We start from the raw sequence: 7,601 nt of genomic DNA, 5'->3' as shown, positions 1-7,601 counted from the left end.
ATACATATAAATATAATATATATATATATATATTAGAGACAAGTAGTCATTTGACAGGGGGTCTGAGGGTTTACGGTTGTCAAAGTGTTACAAACCTAGCAATTCTTATGAAAAGGTTGTGTAGTGTAATAGATACACATTTGTATTGTGGCAGATATATTTGGATTTTTAATGTCTTTGAATCAGTTCAAGTCACCTTAATTTCCTTCACCTCTATTCTGTTCTACTCCATCCAGTTGATTAACCCTGGAGGCAATTTTCATATCAATTCCAGTGTGGAAAATGGGTTAACCTTCATGCGTCACACCGCCTCGCTCCTCGTTCTTCTGTTCAAACCCGGAAGGGTCATTTCCTTGACTCACAAGAACTTATCATTAAAGTTACACATTTTTAAACAGCGGGATCAATGTGACACTTTCCTTTCAGTCTGCCATTTTGTCGTCAAAATTTCACACAGTGCAAATGAGGCAAAAATCTGTTTTGCTGAGATTAGATTGCATTGAATCCATTCTGTGACATATTTACGTATTGTATGTAAAAAGAAGTTGACATCCTTTATGTAATTGTTAATCATCATATCTTGAAATGAGAATTGTACAGTTTGAGCTGAAAGGTGTGATAAGAGGTGATGTGCCCATTTGGTCAGTCCTGATGTCCCTGTTTTCTCACACCTCCTCTTTCCTTTAACAACCTAGCCAGATTGTTGTGTAGGCCGTTAAACAGTAAGATTGCCTTTTTTATATATGTATATTATTTATTTTTATCATTTCATTTGTTGAGGTGTTTTAATCCCCGTGCTGTGCAGTCAGACCCATCCCATTCTCTTTAACCCTGTCACATTTAAGCACATATTATGGTATGTCTAGCATTTGGACAAGGTAGGTTTGTGAGCATGTGAGGAGGAAACAGGCTGTAACCTTGTAAAAAGTCACTAGATGGCATTGTTGAAGCATGTTTGGTTTGCCAGGGCATAGAAAGCAGGATGGATGCATGCTTTGCACAGCAACAACATGTGCTCCTGGGCAACATGTTCTCCCAGCATTTATTCCTCCTCCTCTGTCTCATCTTTTTTATCTTTCTCTTCTCAACCCCTTAGTCCCTGTCCTTGGTGTGTGAATGTGTGTGTGTGCATGTGTGAATGATGACTCAGAGCGAAGCATTTGACACTGTCCAAAAGAAAGATGATGAAAACCAGGCTGAAAAGCCCAACATTCATTAAAGTCAGACCTGAGATGACAAACACTCAGACCACAGCGGATGATGCCACACATGTTAACAGTATTGCCCTGCTGCTGTGTAGAAGCACTAGGAAATGACACTTGACAAGGATGGAAAATGTGTTTTACACTGAATATGCAGCCTTTCAGTTACAAGATGTTCTCGCTAACCAGCAGGCCCTCCTGCTGTCTTGGTCTTTAAGACATTCGTCCATGATCACAGAATATAATTCTCTTCTGTAAATCTTTGTACTGTTGTTTCAGCTAATTGCTTTGCTTTCATTGATTTCTTTAAACATTATGTTTTTAATTGAGTGTCAGAAATATTTGATACTTTATTGAACCCTGGTGGGAAATGTATCCCTTTATCCCTATTATTACATATAGTGTTGACATTCCTAGATATTATTTCGTTCTTCTGGCATGTTTAAAGACTTCATCATAAAATCTGTGATTTGAAGGGAAAATGCAACATCACTACCCACCATCTCATCCTCTCTAACTGAACTAACCAGTGGTTACTTACATCAGTCTGTCGATTTATATCACCTCAGCTGCTTTGAGTGTTTGTCTACCACCAGATGGACATATTGGTTGAGCTGTACTCAGCCTATTCCAAAATAATCCCTGGATGGATTTTTTTTCCCCTTCACCCAAGATGACAGCCTATGTCTAAAATAAGAACCGTGAAAACCGTTGTCTCTCCGCAGATGATAGCACATCAGTGTTGAGCAGATTACAAAGCAATACATATCACACAGTAGCAACGCAACAATCAGGTAGTCACTGTTTGAAATTCATCATCCAATAGTTATTGGTTGCAGTTGTAATTACAGAGTATAGATGCATGCACACACTCAGGATAACTGTGGAAAAAAAAACAGAATCAAAAATATGCATTTCTATGGAAGCACCTGAATTTAAGTCAGCCTGGTATCTTACACACAGGCACATTTATTTTTGCTTTGTCCAACAGCATCCTCTTTTTCCCATGACCCACCTATGAGACAGGACTGAAGAGTCATTTTCAGCAATATACGGTAGCAGTAAGCAGCTAAGGCAGCAAAGCCATGGAAGCATTAGGCCAGAGAGCTCAGAGAATCATGGACAGTGACGGGCAATAGGAGGTACAAGGCAGAGAGAAAAGAATTGGAGCACGCTATAGTAATAGATTCAGATGTCTGTCTCTGACACCCAGTCGGCTAGATAGCCAGCGCTGCTTGTTAGCCAAAGAAAGAGGGAGAAGAGGGAATCCAGAAGAGAGGAAAAGAGGAAGAGAGGAGAAAGTCGGACTGAATGGAAGTGGAGGTTTACATTGAGCCTGAGTGGGTGAACATTAGCCTTCACCACAGCTTTTGGGTCTGCAGTTGTGACACACTGTGAGGGCGCACATATGTGCACACACAGAGATATAAACTCTAAATGTCTTTCTCATTGAAACTGACAGTGTAAAACAGCGATTCAGACACACACATTCACACACGGCTAAACCACTTGTTATCAGCTAGTGTAATCACAGACTTGACATCTTTTCTGCATGTTAAAGCAGCTAAGCCCTTTGTGCACGATCACGCTCACTCACACACATAAGCACACACGTACAGTACCACCCAGTTGTCTCGAGCGACGGTAATTGCTGACGAGCAGAGCGCTCACCGGCTGAGGAGATTTTGATCGGTGCAGAGCAGAAAGGAGGGGATTGGTACCTAGTACAAATCCTATCGGTTCAAAGGACAAATGTGTAGGAGTGGAATACCTCTCTTATCAGAGAGCGGCCCTGATGTAATGAGACAACTGGACAAGACTTATTATTCAAAGGAAACATAATGTTTCCCAGATGGTTGTTCTCATTTTTGGTAATAGTAATTTATGTTGGAAGAGTCAAAGGTTTTTCAATTTAAGATGAATCTTAATTAGGATCAAGATTGCTCACCGGCTAAGCAATTCTGTTTAAAGGTCCAGTGTGTGGGATTTAGTGGCATCTCGCATGATTGCAGATCGCAACTCTGTCGCTTCACCCTCTCTTTCCAAGCACAAAGGAGAAAGGAGAAACTACGGTGGTACCAGTGTTGGGTTTGTCTGTTGAAACATGGCAGTTCAACATGGCGGACTCCATGGAGGGCAATGTGTGGCGTCTGTACATAAAAATGGCTCATTTTAAGGTGCCAAAGACATTACAATTCCTTAAGTTGCATTCATTGCAGTCAAAAGGCAGTCTTATGTAACAGAATTTGATTTGTGTGGCAGTTTATTTTAGTTTTATTAGTTTCGAACATTTGATCTGTTTTTCACACGTGTAGTCATATCTCATGTTTACCAAGTGACTTATGTATTTGTAAGGAAAGTGAAATATGTAACAATTTGTTTTTAGCACATCTTACTGCTCCCGGTATTATTATCAGTCTCTGCTTGTTGTGTGTTTATTGTAATTCTTCATCTTCAATCTTGCATATTTTGTATATTTTTCAGTAAATTAATTAAGTAGCAATGTGTTCACAAATGATCCCAGGGTTCTTTATTTCTGAATATTGTTTGGCTGGGAAATTGGTAGTGAAACTTATCTTTCTATTCAGATTACATGCAAAATCTAATCAATAAGAGAAAGTCCAAAGCCAAGTGCAGCCAGGCAAAACTGTGCAGGTGGTCAGGATGAGAAAACTTTCTTGACATGTTCCTGTTGGTGGGTTAAAACAGCTAGACCTAATCCGAGCCCAGTCTGACCAAACTGATCCTGTCCATAGTCGATAAGATGTTTCCAGGGTAGAGAAAAGTTGGATCCCTAGACTTTAAAAAGTTTCATTTAGCAGAAATTGGAGCAAATGAGAATATAGAAAATGCCTGTAGTTATTGTTTCTCTCTCTCTCTCTCTCTCTCACTACTATACCTGTTTTGTTCTTTAATTTCCTCAATCCTTCATTCTCTTCCTATACACCTGATGTGTCTCTTCTTCATCCTCAAGTGTCTCTCTTTTTTCTCTTTCTGTCTCTGTGACAGTCTGTGGTGGCAAAGCAGGCTGACGATGAAGTGTTAATTCATTTAACCTCCTCCGGCTATGTGACGAGAACACACATTTAATGAGCAAACGGCAACACTTACCAATTCATGCCACTGGTACTTCTACTGCACCGTGTGCGTGCTCACGTGTGAGTTTGCGTGTTTTTTGCGGATACATGCAGGTGTGTACATCACCCAAACGTGTTAGTGTGATGATTCGTGCGGACTTATTTGAACTGCTGTGTTGTTCTCCTGCAGATCATTTGAGGTGTGTTAATAAGCCTCTAATAATAGTTTTTTTTCCAAAATACTGCCGTAAAGAAGACCCATCATTGCGCTGGCTGACGCCGGCATAATGCTGGCCCAGTTTGTGATTTTCAGTAGCATGCGAAAACACAAGAGGCGTGATGTGTAACGCAACAGGGTCAGCGTTTTACACATACATTGATTGGGCTCTGTTACTTAACAGGGGAACAACAGTACCCCATACCCCCTGTGAAGTTTATTATTCACACTTTGCTTTAGTAGTTGTTTATTTTAATGAAATCTGAGGAGCAGTGAATGGAAAATTGTAGATCATTTAAATATGGTGGATGCAAATTTGATGCTAAGCAAAATAAATTGAATGCACAAAGTACAAGAAACAGCTTTATGATTTGGAGGTACTCATTCATTAAGGAAATTGCTCAGGGATAACATTATTTCCTGTATTTACTTCACCTGTGTAAGTGATGAATTATCCTACTGTCCTTTGTTTATGTCTAAAGTTGTCCATGTACAAACTCTCAACATCATCAAAGCATGCCACAACAAAAACATACTAAAGATTATTGAATTGGCATTGTGTGTGTGTGTGTGTGTGTGTGTGTGTGTGCGCGCACATGCTTTGCTGTGGATGGTTCAGCTTGCCGTTGAGGGGAAATCCACAAAAACACTCTGGAGTTTTAGCTGAGCACTAGCATCGACCAAACAAGAGCTGGTGTGGAAGCACTCAGCTGCACCAATGGCATTTATTACTGGCACACATGATGAATGTGCGTACCGTACTTATTCCCATAGAGATATGCCAGGAAGAAAGCTGTCAATGAATTAGCCCTTTTCTCTCTCTGCCTGTATTTCTGACTTTCTCTCTCTCCCTAATTAAAAAGCCAAATCAGGAGTTTGACTCCACCAACTGTGTCTGCCAGTGACATTCTACAGCCTAATCCTCGTTTTAGCCCTTTTTCCTCATCTCTCTCTCTCTCTCTCTCTGTCTGTCTTTCGTCTCCTGGCGCCAAGTAGAAAACCACACCAACGTCTTTTCTCCCCAAGCACATAGATTTATTCAAATGCATTTGCATAATTCAGTATTTACATAATTGATTTCCAAGGAAGCGTTTCTCGCCATTTGAGGTGGTGTTGGAGACCAAAAGGTCTCCTCATCCTGTCACATTTCTGTCACTTTTTCTGTTTCTCACTCCCACACAGACACACACGCACACACACTGTTGCCAGACCTTTGAGGTTTCAAGTTTCTAAATCAAGCATGAAGCATTGCCAAACTGGTGCATCTGGTGACCCTCATGGTACAACCACAGCAAACATGATTCAGCTGAGCATAGATAATCAAATGTATTGAGATCCATTAAAGTGATGTGTTTTTCGAGAAGGGGCGTCATTATTTTCGCTGTGTTGGTAAATTATTTGACGTTTCTCACCTGCAAAGTAGTTTTGTAGATGCAGAATTGTTTTGGTTCTGGTGGTATGCATTGACCTCGATGAAATAATATGACTTATCTCAAATCCATCTCCACTGAGGAGCATGTTTCATGCTCTCTGATTGGTGTGCCCACATAGATTTTAGACCATGATGACAGCTTTAGAGACTTCAAACCCTTTCTCATCTCCGAACAGCTGACCAATCACAGCAGTAAATGGGTGTGAATGTCAGATTGTCCGTTTTGGAAAGTTACAGAAGCGGTCGGAGCTATTCAACCATCTGATGAGCACTTCCGAAGAAGCATACTGGCTGTTGTAGGAGGAGTCTTTACTGTATATCTTAGACTATGAAGTGATGAAAATAGAGGTTATTAAGTACTGCTAGGTCCAATATCAACAGAAGTTTAATATATGCACACACTTATTTTATTTTTTTTAGATATGCCTAAACTGCTGATCTTCTTTTAAGGTGTCCTGATATGTGTATTTTTGCAAGCCTATAAGCCAGTTAGTCCAGGGTCATCTTTATGTTTACTGAGAGATCACAATTAACTTGATTGATAATGCATTAATTCTACATTTACGAGCTTTATCTTGGGCAGAAATCTTGGGGGATATATGAGCCTCAGTCTGTTTGGAATGCTTTCCTGGCCATGTTTTTGCTTGCTCAGTTGATCCAGACTCTTAATGTTCAGGCTGAGGTTGCTGACTGTGGGTCACCAGGGAGCTCAGAGCTGCAAAAAACAACGTGTGGATGTACCTGAAATGCCATTGTCCGCTACGGCCCATGGACTGCACCAAACTGCTTGGATGTGTGTGTTTGTGTGTCGTACAACAGGCCCCTTCATCTCTCTTCTAAAGTCTATCATCTATGGAAATGGGAACTCCACACTCCCATGAGCACTCTGTGGGGGTCCACATACACACGCAAACACACACACGGTCACACTCAGACACATATTCAGTTTAGGGACTGCCACCGAAGAGCAAGGAGGTTAAACAGATGGCATCGGCTGTATCCGTTACACAGATTACCCAACACACACGCATTCTGCAGCAACTGGCTTTGTGAGTTCACCTCATTTAACTGAATGGTGTTTTTATGAGGCATGGCAACATTAGAGCCACCCACTGCTCTAATCTATCCCTTTCTGTTCTGTGGCTAATGCTGGACTGGGAGCACTTGGTTTGAGTGGGCAAACACACACACACACACATAGGGTGTCCTGTGTGTCTCTGTGTCATATACGTTAACTGAACATTATTTGATTTAATGGCAGTAGTGTGGTAACATATAGTAGTCTAGCATATGCTGTCACGCTGTATAATATTTTATGACTGCATTCAAGACTCATAAATACACACGCAGGTCTATGAGTTATTATAAAGAAACAGACAGTGAGCTGTTAGCTCTCAGTTCTGATGGTGAAGTCCCACTAAGAGCCGTAGTAAAATAGACAATAAACTCACAACTGCACAACATAATTGTCTTTTAAATATTAATGTGCAAGCTGAAAATTAAGCCTCATTCCTAAAGTAAAACTACACATTGAAATAAATACATTTCAAAACTGTGTTTGGTTTTCATTGCGTCTGTATTCTTATGAAAGCGATACTTTAATTTGAAGATGCACTTAACAGTAATTTGAAAACAGAATGAATTTGTTGTCTGGCCATATGTAAGGACACAGT

This window comes from Morone saxatilis, unplaced genomic scaffold (genome assembly GCF_004916995.1).
Source record: "Morone saxatilis isolate NCDOM2014 unplaced genomic scaffold, NCSU_SB_2.0 Contig18, whole genome shotgun sequence".
NCBI lineage: Eukaryota > Metazoa > Chordata > Actinopteri > Moronidae > Morone > Morone saxatilis.
Note: the sequence above shows the minus strand (reverse complement) of the source record.